Source organism: Aythya ferina (genome assembly GCF_964211825.1).
Source record: "Aythya ferina genome assembly, chromosome: 4".
NCBI classification, from domain to species: domain Eukaryota; kingdom Metazoa; phylum Chordata; class Aves; order Anseriformes; family Anatidae; genus Aythya; species Aythya ferina.
This window is the reverse complement of record NC_140300.1, coordinates 77018418-77032967: the sequence shown is the minus strand read 5'-3', so window position 1 is coordinate 77032967 and position 14550 is coordinate 77018418. Positions and strand designations below refer to the sequence as shown.

At 42.8% G+C, this 14550-nt stretch overlaps 1 protein-coding gene and 1 pseudogene across 9 annotated transcripts in view; one reads left to right on the top strand and one right to left on the bottom strand.

Moving 5' to 3' along the window:
* The window catches only part of WDFY3 (WD repeat and FYVE domain containing 3), a 190970-nt gene extending 188807 nt beyond the window's left edge, over positions 1 to 2163 (bottom strand). For 6 of the 8 annotated variants that reach the window (XM_084518366.1, XM_084518370.1, XM_084518367.1 and 3 more), the window contains exon 1: positions 1869 to 2010. The gene's annotated coding sequence lies outside the window, so the exon portion shown is untranslated. Of the gene's footprint in view, positions 1 to 1868 lie in introns of all 8 variants that reach the window. The other 2 variants (XM_084518372.1, XM_084518373.1) reach the window with 1 other exon arrangement.
* A 9498-nt stretch (positions 2164 to 11661) lies between these two features.
* Positions 11662 to 14289, top strand: LOC311436143 (ciliary-associated calcium-binding coiled-coil protein 1 pseudogene; annotated as a pseudogene). The gene is made up of 2 exons: positions 11662 to 11859; positions 12208 to 14289. The product of its transcript is annotated as a ciliary-associated calcium-binding coiled-coil protein 1 pseudogene (transcript).
* The last annotated feature ends 261 nt before the right edge of the window (positions 14290 to 14550 follow it).

Genomic DNA, 14550 nt, shown 5'->3' with positions numbered 1-14550 from the left:
AGTATCACCACACCACTATGCTGACCTTGCTTCAATTTGAGTTGAGTATATCACCAGCTTGCTAAGAACTGCACTAACTGTAGCCATATAACCCAAACCACACAACACTTTTACTCCAGGCTTATCAGCTAAAAGTTGCGAATGGGAAAAGCAAACAAACAGGTCCAGCTTCTGGCCAAGACATACCAAACTATGGAACACCATTCACTGACAGATAGTCTGCTCTAGCACCTTAGGTATTTCCGGCATTCTTCTACCCCAAATATTTTACTATCAACATTATTCAGCACTGCAGAGCTGGCTCTAACGGAACTAAACAGACCCACAGCACAGGAGTGCAGATTCCCGCTCCTGATCCAAATCTGCACCCAAAATTAGATTACCAGCACTTCTTTATCAAGAACACCGAGCAAAACTTTGTATTAACACAGTTGTACGTTTCTAGTATGAAAGCCAGGAATTCCACGAAGTATTTGCCTTTATAAAGATACCTGTCTGTAGCCTAAAAACATAAGTAAGGAGTTACTCGTCTTACGGCAATTTGTCAACGCAGGTAGCAATAAACCCGTTTCATATTTTCTAGTGCTACGAGTCTACCAGAATTACATAGGATGTGAGAAATACTACAGAAACACCAGTTCATGCAAACTGTAGTCTCCGCACATAGTCAACCTCAAGGTACCACTGCTTGCATTATCTGGCACATCACCAAGAAGTGCCACAGATGCCATCATGTTGGCTTTCTGTAGAACCAGCCTAGATTCATAAGAGGCCATGAATGCAGAAACCTCACATAGCTGTACAGCTGCTCACAGGCAGTGTAGGTGATGAACCCTCTCCAACCACCACTTTTTGGAAACTGTCGTTAGGGAGGCCTGTCACACACTTGTGATGGGCACAGGGACATGCATGGGCATGTAGTGAAACAGCTCTGGCAGAGTTCACAGGTTAACCAATCATTCCTACTTAATGCAGTGTGCAAAACTGACTTCTCCTAAGAGGAAACCTACCATTTTCCATGTGAAAATTAATCTTCTAGTATGCAGAAACCTTGTCAGAATCTTACAATGACAAATAACCAAAACTCAATTAATAATTAAAAAAAAAAAAAAAAAGCCCAGAACAAACAGAATCCTTCAGAGAATCCTTGGGAGTCGCTCTCATTAACCAAAACATTGCGTTTGGGCCATTCATGAAACTACAGGTCAAAAGAAACACATTTGGCTCTCTGCGCTGTTTCTTATCTACACCTGCCTCTCTCTACACTGTCACCCACAACCACAGCAGGAAACCACATCCCTAATCTTTCAAGGTGAACACCACGCGGGGACTCGGCACCCACAGCTACCGAGCAAACATCGCCAGCGACGCGGCTCTCCCCGAGGGGCGAACAAACGCCACGCTCGGGGGGCAGCCGGCCCCCCACGGCCGCTCGGCCCCCCGGCACCCACAGCCGGCCGCTGGGGACTGCGACTGTCGCACGGCGGGGCGCAGGGCTCGGAGACGGCCTCCAGATCAATAAATCAGAATAAAGCGAGGGGAAGGCCCGCCGCCCCCCGGCACAACAAAGGCCGCCGGAGCGGTCCGGCGCCGCCGCCGAGCTCCCTTCAGGGCCCCGCAGGCCGGAGACCCCCGCGGGCAGGGAACACGGCGACAAAAACGAAGGGAAAGGGGCCGGGGGCTGGGAGCGGGGGGCGCAGCGGCAGCCATCGTGGGCCGAGGCCACCTGCGCCCCGGCATCCCCGGGGAGCGGGCGGCCACCACGGCCTGCGGCCGGGCCGAAGGAGCCGGCAGGCGGCGGGGGGCCCACGTAGGGGCCGGCGGCGGAGCAACAAAGCGGCGGGGCCCGGGCAGCGGCGGGCACTCACCGGGCGGCGGCACGGAGCTCCGAGGGGCCCGGCCCTGCCCGCCGGGGCGGGGGGGGGAGCGGCGGGCAGCCCCTCCTCTCGTCTCCGCAGCTGCTCCCACTCACGGCGCGGCACGGGGGGCCGCGGACCGGGCCCAGAGGGCGGCTCCCCCGCTGAGGCCCGGGCGGGCTCCGGCGGGAGGCACCGCTGCAGCGCGCTGCGGCCGGGGTCGTCGCGGCCCCATCAAGGCCGCGCCGGGCGAGGCGGGGCGGGGCGGAGGGAGCGGGGCCGCTCCCCGTGGCGGCCGGTGGCCATCTTAGTCCTCCTCCTTCTCCGCGGTACCGAGTGCCCCCTCCCCGCCCGGCTGCCAGCGCTGCCTCCTCCCTCCCGCCCTCCGCTCCTCCTCCTCCTCCTGGCTGGCTGCGGCCGCTGCCGCTCCCGTGCTTGGGTTTGGTTTGGCCCGGCCGGCCCAGCAGAGGGGCTCGGTAATGGCGGGCGGAGGGAGCGGCGCCCCACGGGGCTGCCCGCGCCCACCTCGGCCGGGCGGCACCGCACCGCCCCGGCGCTGTCCCCACTCTCTCTGGGCTGTAGCTGTTTTTCAATGTATTTGCGGACTATTAGCTCGATTTTTAGCAGCTTCGGGGGCCCGTGGAGTCAAGCGGCGAGTTACGTGCCTCCCCCTCCTCCTCAGACACCCGCCGCCCCTTGTGCCCCTCTCCTCAGCGCTACCCCCGGCGCCCAGCAGCCTGAGGTACAGAGGAAAGGCGCCTGCACGTCACCTGAAAAGAAGTAAACAGGTAAACATAAGACAGAAAGAAGGCCACTTCTATTTGGGGCTGAGGCACTTTCCCTTAGTCTGGTCGTACGTGCACCGAGTGAAGGTCCACCGAGTGTCCCTGCTGTGGTACACAAAGGGGATTGTGCATTTGAGCTGTGCAAGAGAGGAAATATTTTATCCATATGACTCAGATGTTTAAACATAGATGTTAATCTGTTCTTAATTAAGCCAGAAGTTTGGTTAAATCCCTAGAGCTGAAGGACTCCTTTGTGCCAGCTAGACAAATTGTCCGTTTAAAGTTTAACTAGACACACCAACTACAGTGTCACCTGGGACCCAGAATCTACTCAGATTCCTCATGGGGAAAGGTAAAGACATGTCCACGTGTGACCACTTAGCATTCTGCCTTGTTCCAGTAACTCCTCACTTCCTTCAAGATGTCAGATATTAACAGCCATTCACCTCCTAGCCGTTTACTTTTTTCATTTACAAAATCACAGAATCACCTGGGTTGAAAAGGACCTCAAAGATCATCTAGTTTCAAACCCCCGGCTCTGGGCAGGGTTGCCAACCACTAGAGCAGGCTGCCCAGAGCCACATCCAGCCTGGCTTTGAATGCCTTCAGGGATGGGGCATCCACCTCTCTGGGCAACCTGTTCCAGTGCCTCACCACCCTCTGAGTGAAAAACTTTCTCCTAATTTCTAACCTAAATCTCCCCATCATAGTTTAAAACCATTCCCCCTTGTCCTATCACTATCAACACATGTAAACAGGCATTCCCCCTCCTATTTATACACTCCCTTCAAGTACTGGAAGGCCACAATGAAGTCTCCCCAGAGCCTTCTCCAAGCTAAACAAGCCCAGTTCCCTCAACCTTTCTTCATAGGAGAGGTGCTCCAGCCCTCTGATCATCTTAGTGGCCTCATCTTGGAGTCTTCACAGAAGGGATTAAGTAGGTACTTGGTGAATCTGGCTCCAGGGTTAAAAGCAGTAAGAAATAACACGCCAACTACCACAGACCTTTGTAGTTTATGGGTAAACAATCACAAGGAAGCAGGAAAATTGCCTCTTAACTCCACTATCATGACTTAAGTGGAACTGGGTACTCTGTTATACCTGAGGTCTGATTGAGTAAACACCATTTACCCTATCTTCCTTTTCTAACAAGTAACATAAAAAATACAATTCCACTTAACATTTTCACTGCCTTGAGGGAAGGCCAAGCTGAAAGTTGGCAGTGTTGCTACTACAATGCTTCCAAGGACAGTATCTCAGTGCATGGAAGCAACATGGATGTTTCATTTACAAGCCTTAAAAAAAGAGATCTCCTTCATTAGTGTGCCATGAAAATCTTTAAGCTAATATGCTATGCATACCACCAGACAATTTCCCCCCCCTTGGGTATATCTTCATTCTGCACTGCAGCAAGGGGAAATCACAGATTTAATCAGCTTGTTTCGACAGTAATTTCATTTACTATGCAAGATAGAGCCTACGAACAATATATAGCACTTACCCATCACAAAACAAACACATCTCTCTAATGCATGTGTAGGAGGATACTTGCATCTTTCTTATGTAAAGGATTAACACCATTTATCTTAGCCAGCTCCACTGAGTAAGAAACAAAGCTCACAAAGATGGTGCTGTTCCTAAGTCTCTACCAGCAGAGGTACCTTAGTAGGAAGTCACAAAAAATATTCCAAAAGAGCAATGGGAATTGCAAAGACAGCTGTATGCCAGATAAAAGATTTGCTGCGTGCCAAATTATATTGCTTTTTTCTTCTCGTGTACTTTATGCTACTTGCATTTCTATTTATTGTCCTTATGTTTTGGTCAGTTGTCACAGTTCCAAAATAAATAATGGCAAACTGTAATAATCCATACTGAGTGATATCAGACTTTTTTTTTTGTAAACCTTCTCAGTATCTCCTCTCCTTTCACAAAGCTCATCTTGGCTGACTGCTTTCTCTTCTCTGAGAAGGTGCTAGTAATCACAGTGGTATAATTAGACAAAAAGTATTTATTTTTCCATTTTGCAATGCAACTGTGTGCAAGGGTTTCCATTCATCATTATAAACTGTAGAGAGGTATTTTTCTCCTTTATTAGAAGGTCATTTTGATATTTGTTAGAGGTCATATGTGTACACCTACAGCTGTCTTTAAGTGATGAAGTTCTGCTCAGCTTTCAAGTGAGATTCCAACATAGTTGTATTGCATTTATTTTGTACATCTTGGGCAGCCAAGTTAAATCTGTCTTGTTGGCATATAATAGCTGAAACCAATGGACAGGCAAATCCAGAACTGGAAAGAAATTGGCATGAAAAAAATACACGAATATTGAGGGAATTTTGCCCTTTTGTTAGAATATTTTAACAGAAGAAACTAGGACTGATTTCCAGGTTACATGGCTTAATGTGTTCATCATACAGGGTTCTCATGACTAGCTTTGAGAAATGCTTCTCCCTGCCTCCCTCCTTCCTGTTTATAGATAATTTTAGTATTAAATAAGAAGAGAAAGGGTGGAGTTGCAGATGGTCTACCATCCAGGCCCTGTCCTATGACACTCATACTGAATTTGGCTGAAATTTGGAAAAGTAAAAAATCCCTTGTTGCATATGTTTTTTTAGAAAAATGATTGGCTGCTTGTCAGAAGTCCATAAATTAAATAATCTGCAAATAGTCTACCAATGAGCTCATAGCATTTGTAAAGCACTAGCAGACTTACTAACCACAGCAGATACACCAGCAACCCCAAGGAGTGACAGCATACTAATGAAAAAAACAGGGCTACTCCTCCCTTAACCTCTGGGGCTCTACAATCCATCCCCTTCTTGGATAAAGAGCCTTTCTTTTCTATTGTCTGTTGAAGGCTTAGAGTCATACAGCTTAAGTGAATACACATTTGTACCATGGTGCTGCAGGTTCATAGTTCAAGGGTGGTGACTTACGAATACAACTTGTTACAGTTGACCTTAATTATTTTTCTTCTCTGACAAAAACACACTGCAAAGGCAGCATTAGATTTATAAGCAAAAACATGGGGATGAAGGGAAAAAGGAGAACCAAGGACTGTGTGACTAAAGAATTCCCAGCCCACAAAACTTCACTCCATGTCTGTAACTGTAGAAGCAAGCATAAGTTGCAAAGTTCTCAACTACAGCAATTCCTCCTCAACTCCTGCCTCAGATTACTGGGAGGGGGGGAGGGGGGAGAGCGTGCTACAGAATTTACAAGCCTAGTGATGCATAACTAGTGTACAATAAAAACGTTATTGGAAAATGTGAAAAATACAGCATTGATAGAAAAGAACATAAGAGTTACATTGTACATGCATGCGTATGGGAAAGAGCTGGTAGCTAAAATGAAATCAAAATGAAAGCTACTTAATATTCTGAGAATATGCAAAGTGTAGAGCTTGGAAACAGATTTACTGTATGTTATTTTTAAAGTGCATGTATGCTACCGATTGCTATTGACTGTCAGGCCTGTACAGCCAAAAGGCCTGTATTGTTTTCAGGCCACATCAATGGGACCCCATAGCTACAATGAAAGCAGGTGATTACAGACAATGTCTGGTTCCGTGGAGGTCTTTGTGGCTTCAAGAACCTCAAAGCATGATGATCCCAGAGAGAAATCTGAGAGGATGAGGTCACACTGTATGAAGGAAAATGCTGCCATCTGGTGCCTCGGGGAAAAATGAAGTTTGTCTTCATGGTATGCATCACTTGCAATCCTGTAAATGCTGCTGTGTGGGTCCTACAGACCTCAGGTTTTCTTTTTGTTATTAAAAGATGTTACCATTCTGTGCAGCATAGCATAGACTTTCTTGTGAAGCCATACACCAAATGTCATAATATAGAGGTTGAAAAGTATACTGTATGATGGTCTGCCCAAAAAAGAAATATCATTATTTATTAATGTAGCCTTTAAGGCAGGAGATTTTAGCAAGAATAATCAGAGGCAACATCCCTTGGGCCCAAGAACATACACAGTTTTCAGCTAGATATTCATTTTCTCACCAAAAGATTGTATGATGCTCTTTTATATCACAAATGCCTTTTGTACATCTTTTACTGCTGTGCATGAGAAGAGACTTAGAACCAGTACATTAAATTTGAAAAAGAACCAAAAATCTGCTCTTCACTATCAGGTTTTGTGACAAATTTCAACAGAACAATGATTTCTTGTGTTTTTTTTTTTTTTGTTTTAGTTTGCTTGTTTTGCAGAACTGACTTTGACCTTGATAGTAGGTACTAGAAGCTGTGCAATAATTGTTTTACCTTATGAGCATTGTGGAATCTCTTTCAGTCAGTACATGTCAGAGGTCCTGGAAGACACAGGACAAGGCACCTAAACTGTTCATTTTTATGGTTTGGCTCTTACACCAGCCTGTTTCTGACTGTTGTTTATACAGCCTCAAAGGATGTGCCAAATACATACTGAGACATTCCACACTTAGGATGAGGGAGTGTTATTTTCATCTGTGATATTTTTGGTTTTGTAGGCTTTCGCAGAAAGCCATAATGGCAGCTCAGGGAGACTGAAGTGACTGATCAAATACAAAATACACTTTTCAATTCTAGAAGTAGCAGAGATAAAGATGCTCTTTCTGTGAACTTAGATTTTTTTTTCTCCCTTGACAGGGCTCAGGAAAATTCCAAAGCCTGCAAGTCAGCTTCCCACTGGAAGACAACCAAGTGAGGTAAGTTACATAATTTATTTCTTAAAAATGTGTCATTTTTGGAACAAAGCAGTCACAAAACCACAGGCATGCTATCCACTCTTCCCCATAAACAAGCTCCCACACCATCATCTATTTCCCAGGAAGATGCTCTACTGCTAGAATGACTTCAAGTGCACTGAGTAATCTACAGGCCCTGCAGCCTGACAAAGAGTCTTCCAAAGCATTTAGTATATACCTTTGCATAACAAAGAGAAGGAATATTTACAAACTAAGAAAAGCTATTTCTAAAACTATATCTAAAGGGTCTTTCTTGTAACGCCTGCCTTAAAATGTGCTCTGCTACTTCAGCTAAAGCATCTAGTTTATCAGAACTCAGTGCTTACCATTTCTCTTAAAGTGAGGGATTGGTGCAATCAAACAACTTCTGACATCAACAGTTTTTGTTATGCCTAACTGCAGACCACTAGTTGAAGTCCATACAGACTCCTACCTGTTATTATGGGCAATTGATTGTTTGCAGTGTGACCATCTCAGGCTGTTTCTCACTGGCTGTTCTACTCAGCAGAATTTTGCTAAGTGTGCAGAAAATCCTGAGACAGAACACTTTTAGAACATGCTCATTTCCTACCTCACACGGTGACTGCTTTTAAAGCTTGTAAAGAGTGGATAGCTAAGTGACCAGGAATATGTTGATGCACAAAGACCACATGGAGACCAGGGTTCCTTAGGATCAGTAACCGCTACTCCTTTATTGATGACGTAACTTCAACTCTTCTGTTGAAGATCGGCTCCCTTCTTATACCATTCACTCTACAGCAGTACTTTTCCACTAACTATTCATTGGTCAACAACTTTGCCCAGCAACAGCAAACACCCAGCAACTTCCATGCCTTAATGGCTGGAGAACAAGCAGTCTGAGACAGCAAGGCATTCCTGAATCATCCTTCTTCGTTCCTTCTAAACTCTTTACATTCTTCATGGTCTCATCATTAAGAGTCCGATGTTATTACCAACCATGGGGCTTGTCGATCCCTATGGGCACACTCCCACAATATGTTATTTGAAAAAAATACTTTTTACTCAATATTATTTACTATAACATTTGGAAACAACAAGCCAAGTTAACCCTTTAGCTGAATTACCAAAATTCTATGCAAAATAAAAGGATTCTTGGGGAGCTACGCGAAGGTTGATGTCACTACTTAAGGCTGTTTCAAAACTTTTTCCATGCTTCAAAACTTCCAATTTAATTTCTAGCCACAGGTTATTTACAGCCATTGTATAGACATTTGTTCCTATAAAATTAAGTTTTTATTAAAAATGGAGCTAGGTCCTCATATTACTAACTCAGCATTGGAAGAACTTGGGGTTGCTTTCTGTCAACACCATCAGAATTGCTTGTGAATACATAGACAAAGTCTGGATCTTTTAGATGCATACATAGCTTCCTGTAGAGAAGCAGTAATTTCTTTGACAGTCCCCTGCCCGTGAACAAATCACAGAACTTGAAGCTTTTCTAATATTATTAGCCGTGTCATATAAAGATAGTTTTAGACAACAATGAAAAATCTTGTCAATGCCTGTGGCAGCCTCGTTGACTGCAAACTGCATTGTCAATCTCCCTTCAAGTTGCAGTCTTGAAAGAGCATTTCCTTTCAAACAGAAGTTATTTTCTACATGTTTTCAGTCTCCAAGTAGAAAAAAAGTTATCACCTTTGATAGGGGATCCAGAGGGTTGCCTCAGTATCTGAGCTTTTGATTATTGCACCAGTTGATGATCATTTTATGTAGTAGATGGCTACGTGGCTAAGGGAATCCATGTGAAAAGTGAGTAGAGTGCATACAGAATTCATGAGAAGGCTTAAGTCCACTGTAGAGATCCACATCTCTACTTAAATACTCTTCCCACTTTCTCAACACTTTTATAGACTCCTAAAAATACCAAGTTTAAATGTAGATAGCATCCAGTGTCTAGAAAGGCAAAATTTTAATACGTATAAGCTACAGTCACCAGTATATTTGTGTGGTCTCATGAACAACAAAACACTGTCCTATTTGTAATCGCAGGTTTCTTGGTACCTTTCAGATGGCTCTATTTGATATCCTCTGGTCCCTGCTTCCAAAATTCCATGGGATTTCATTACGACCCCAATTAGTTTCCCTGAACATTCTAGCTACCAGTATGCAGTCATCTCTCAGAATACTCGCACAGCCTCCATTGCAGGGCTAACAGATTTAATGATAATTTATGTTGCAGTTTCCACATATAATTTAAGTTATGCAGACTGATAATTATGTTAACATAAAGACAGATATTGTTGATGGATATATTCCTTTAAATATGCAAAAAATGTTATCTTCAGTTGCAAGAGAAAGCAAGTCACTCTTGGCTTGATACACTTTCACCATTCTGACAAACAGGTCAACTTGCTTTTGGGTAAAACGCTTTTTAGTAAGTGAAATCAATATTTACCTAGCACTTCTTGAAGAAACCACACACAATTGCATGTCTTAGTGTCATGCATAACTGTCCCCAGATCAGTGCTTGGGTCTCAGCTTCCTAATGCTTATTCTTTGTATTTTCTATACAAAAATACCACCTAAAACAATAAGTTCTTTTCTAGACACCTGATCACAAAAGTCCTATGTAAAATGTAGGGATTTGAAAATAAACACATGATCTCAATCACAAAGTTTACAATACTACACTCAGAAGCAGAGAAAAAAAAAAAAAGGCTTGATGCATTTGGCTGATCAGAACAGCCATGCAACTCTGATGAGTGAGTGGGGTTTGAATGCTGCCTGGCCAGATGTACATGCACTGCTGATTTTATTCTGTAGCTAACACATAGCTTTATTTATTGCTAATTCATAACATTTCTGATAATAAGACTCATCTAGAAAGACAACATTTTCCATGCTCTTTTTTTTACATCAAATGATCAAAAAGCACACAGTGGTTCCCATGTCAATCACCACATCTGTTTACCTTTCTCCTCCTCTTCTAATCCTTTCTTCCTCAAAAGACCATATAATTTTGTATATTATCAGTAGCAAGAAACCAACTGTAAAACTCTTTAGAATTTGAGGGACCTCTGACAGGAAAATAGTCCTGAGTTTTATTAGATGTTCCTTGTTACTGCATGAACCAACCTTTTTCTCTCAAAAGATCAAATTAAACCTGAAAAACAGTTTCTTCCCACAAGCTCCTCCTGCTGGTGTTGCCTCCTTTGAAGGGTAAATCTTGACTCTCAACAAATGATCTTTCTTCATCATTTCCTCTTATTTTCTCCAAAGAGAGGAAACCACAAGCCCTGCAACTTAATTTCCATTTTCAGGCACCAAGTAGAAAGGCATGGCAACGTACTCTTGTCAAGTCATCAACAGGAAAAATTGCTGACTGTCAAAACCAAGCTAAGAGCAATTCCTCTAAGCTCTATGTTTTGATAACTGGGAAGCAAAGTGGCCAACAGAGCTTAAAAACGAATCTCTCTTGGGTGCCTAATGGAAGTATTCAGAACACATGTCAAAGAGGTTACAGTTTTGAGGAGGCACAGGAGGTAAAGGAGTGTTATCTATAAGGAAAGTAATTAACATCATATCCAATTGCTTCTAAAGGTTACTGATGTGGACCTGTAAGGACAATGCTTTTGCTGTGCTATTGCCATGTCAGATAAAGAAAGGTTCTGCAACAAAATTATTTTTTCCCCCGCTAAAAAACATCTCTTTAGGCAAAGAGGTCTGACCCACTCAGCTCTTCTCATCAAAGCAGAAGAGATAAGAAGTAACATGTGCAGATACAGCTGTTGCAGTAATTATCCAGCATTTTCAAGAATCATTTTCACTCAGCAATAAGGACCACGGGGTAACATGTGTTGGTCTCTGCTGTCCAAACTAGCTAGTTATAGATGCTTATCTTCTAATTTCCTCTCACCTGGGCATCACAGCTCCTTCTCAAACATACCTGATAGCAGGTTTAAGCATTGGTCCAGTACCTTGAACCAGATGCTACTAGAAAAATATGTGTGACCCATTTGGTGATAAACTAGAGCTGATTGATATGGTGGTGCACTAAAGGTAACCAGGTGTTGTGGTTTAACCCGGCCAGCAGCTAAACACCACACAGCCGTTTGCTCATCCTCCCCCCTCCCTCTCTGGGATGGGGGAGAGAAATGAGAAAGTGAAGCCTGGCTAGAGCAAGAGGAAGTGGGAACCAGTAAGGAGGAGCTGTTAGGCTCAGACGGGCCTATAGAGAGCTGTGCGTGATCAAAAGGAACACACCGATCAGAGTCTGTAACTATGCCCGCTAGCCTCCTGCAGCATGTGCAGATGGCTCTGAAGCTGTATAATGTCTTGCACTGGAAAAATAAAGGGTCTCCAGTTCTTGACTATCCTGGAGTCTGTGTTGTCATTCCCTTCAAATGGTGACCCCGGTGTGATTAGGACTACAGCAACGCTGCACGAGCATCTGAAGGGAACCCAACTGAACGAATCAAGCTTGCAGCTGGACTTCAGCTTCAATCCCGGGACATCACCTGAAGGACAGGTGAGCAGCTGGGCATTAACAGTGGGAGCAAATCTTTCTGCAGAAGAAGAGGCTATAGTAAATAGTTGCATTATTATATATATTATATAGTAAATAGTTGCATTAATAATGCAACTATTAATAAAAAGGGGTGTAAAATATGACCCATTTAAGGTAAAGCTACTATTGAAGTTTTTGCAAAAACAAGGGGTACCCTCGACGGCCTCAGCTGTATTCGATGTAAAGACTTGGGAACAACCCGGGGGAGAAAGTGTGGAAGGCAGCATCAAGCTGGGATGTGACCACCGCTGAGGTTATGACTACAGGGCGCCCGGCAGGGCAAGAATGGGCGCCGGGGCCATGCGGTAGGAGATTCAGAGGCTGCCCCCACCCACCAGGGCAGGAGAAGACCAGGATCAGGGTGTAGTAGGTGGACAGAAGATTATTAATCAGACATTTCTTTCTCTTTCCCCAATTACTGCTTTGTCAGGACAAAATGTAGAGGGAGATAAAAAAAAAAAAAAAAAAAAGCTGGAAGAATTTCTGAATTTTAAACAGTTAAAGACATCTCTGAAGGAAGCTATTTTGCTAGACTATTATATTGCCAGATTTTGGTGGGCTAAAGAAGAGAACTTCAGTCTTGTGTAGCTCTCAGGATTCATGGATCTATTAAACTTCCTGTTGGAGAGCCTCCATGACAAACATATGACCTTAGGAGATAACATAAAGGAACTTGGAAAAGCAATGGCTGGAACAGGAGAAACTATTCAGAAAGAAGTGACGACATCCATGGTGACATGGATGTCTTCAGCATTGAGCAAGCCAAAGCAATCATTGATTACTTGAATATCAGCAAATTTAAACCCTATAAATTGTATGAATATCTCTTCCACAGTCCTAGAGAAGAACTTGTGATAAGTAATAAGTATGTGATGGAACTTGCCCCACCTGCAGTTACCCCCTTCCCTCCTTTACTGGAAGAAGGTGTGCCTTCAGAAAGCTGTGCATCATTGATACTATTGCCAATAGCTGCAGAGATGGAACCCAAGGGACCTGATCAAGAAGGTCACCTGGAAGAACCCCGTCCAGAGGCAGAGTCCCTTGAGGCAGGTGCTGTGGCTGCTTTCACTGTTGAAGATCAGAAGTCCGCAGTGGATGGAATCCCAAGTGAACTTATTGTCAACCTTAAGGCAGAGATAAATGAAAAGCTGTAAATGCAAGAAGAAACTTATACTTTGAGAACAGAAAAATTAAAAAGTCGTAAATAACCAGATAAGAAAGGATATTTTGCTGGAAGGAGAATACACAGAAAGAAAATGTAATTTTGAGGCATTGCAGACACAGGAGAGAATTTAATTAACATGTAATTATACACTTTTTTCCTATAGTTATTCATTAATAACATGTATGTTATTTAATTTCATTTTTTGCTAAGCTTTTAAACTAGCTTCATATGTTACACTTCTTTATTTCCACCATACTAGAATTGCATAAAAGAAGAGTATGTACTTTTACAGTCTTCCCAGAAAGAATTCTTTTTGATTTCCATGGATTTTTTTTCTGGAATACATGTAATGTTTCATCTGAAAATGTATTCCCTATTCCTCTGTATGCTAACATCGTTCCATATTTTTTTCAGACATTATAGAAATGTTGTAAACACAAGAGGAATCTAACTACATAATAATTGACAGCAGAAGAACTGGTTTAATGTCTGTGTTTCAAAATAGTAAACTATACTAATTGCTATGTTACAGAACTCTTTGCTATAGAAAGCATGTTAAAAACAAGTCATGCTTTCAAGTACAAGGGCTGGATTGCATATTTAAGGGAATATTTAAGAAACAGAATATTTTATTCATTACAATTTTGTATTTGTTTCTCATTAAGTAAAATGTTAGGCTTTGTTTCACTTCACCCACATATTTATGGTGATAATGGAAAACATTTGCAAGCCTGACTCATCCAGGCAAAAATGACAGTAACCTGAAATAATTTGCCTAAAAGGCCTTGCATGGGTGTGCTCCCTGGTTGTGCTCAGAGCTGAGAGTACAGGCAGAAGGGGACATTGGCTGCGTGTTGTTCATCAGAAAGAGCTCCCAGAATTAAAAGACAATATTCAGTAGCTGCATTTGAGTGCCAATAACCTGGAAGTACTCTTTAAAGTGCATGTCAGATGTGTGGGCACTGGACCCCTGTTAAGCAGGCAGAATATTTTAGTTGGTCTCAGGTGTTGAGAAAAATTCTTCCCGTTACATGATCAGAAGTAAGCTCTATAGCAAGTCACTAAAAGTTTTCTCCATTTTTCTATCCATCATGTGCCAGCAAGTTAATAAGAGCTTCCTTTCCTCTATAAAAGCTAACTATTCCAATTTGAATTGTGAGGTAACTCATGAGGAATTATTGGTTTATCCTAAAAAAAAAAAAAAAAATCCTTTAAAATTTCTAAGATTCATGGTTATGTTCTGCAATGTTTTATTGCTTTGAAATATGACTTTTTTTTTTGTCATGATAACTTTCTAAAGTCAAAAGGACCTTTATTTTGATACATAAATTAATTTCCCAGAGCATTATGCTAATGTCACAAGTTTCCCTGGTTTTGAACTCAAAGGCGTGAACATAACTTCTGAAGAGAACTGTCTGTATGGAAGGGGAAGAGTATTTCTTAAAATTTTTGCTGAAAACATTACTGTCAATTTAGCACTTCAGTCA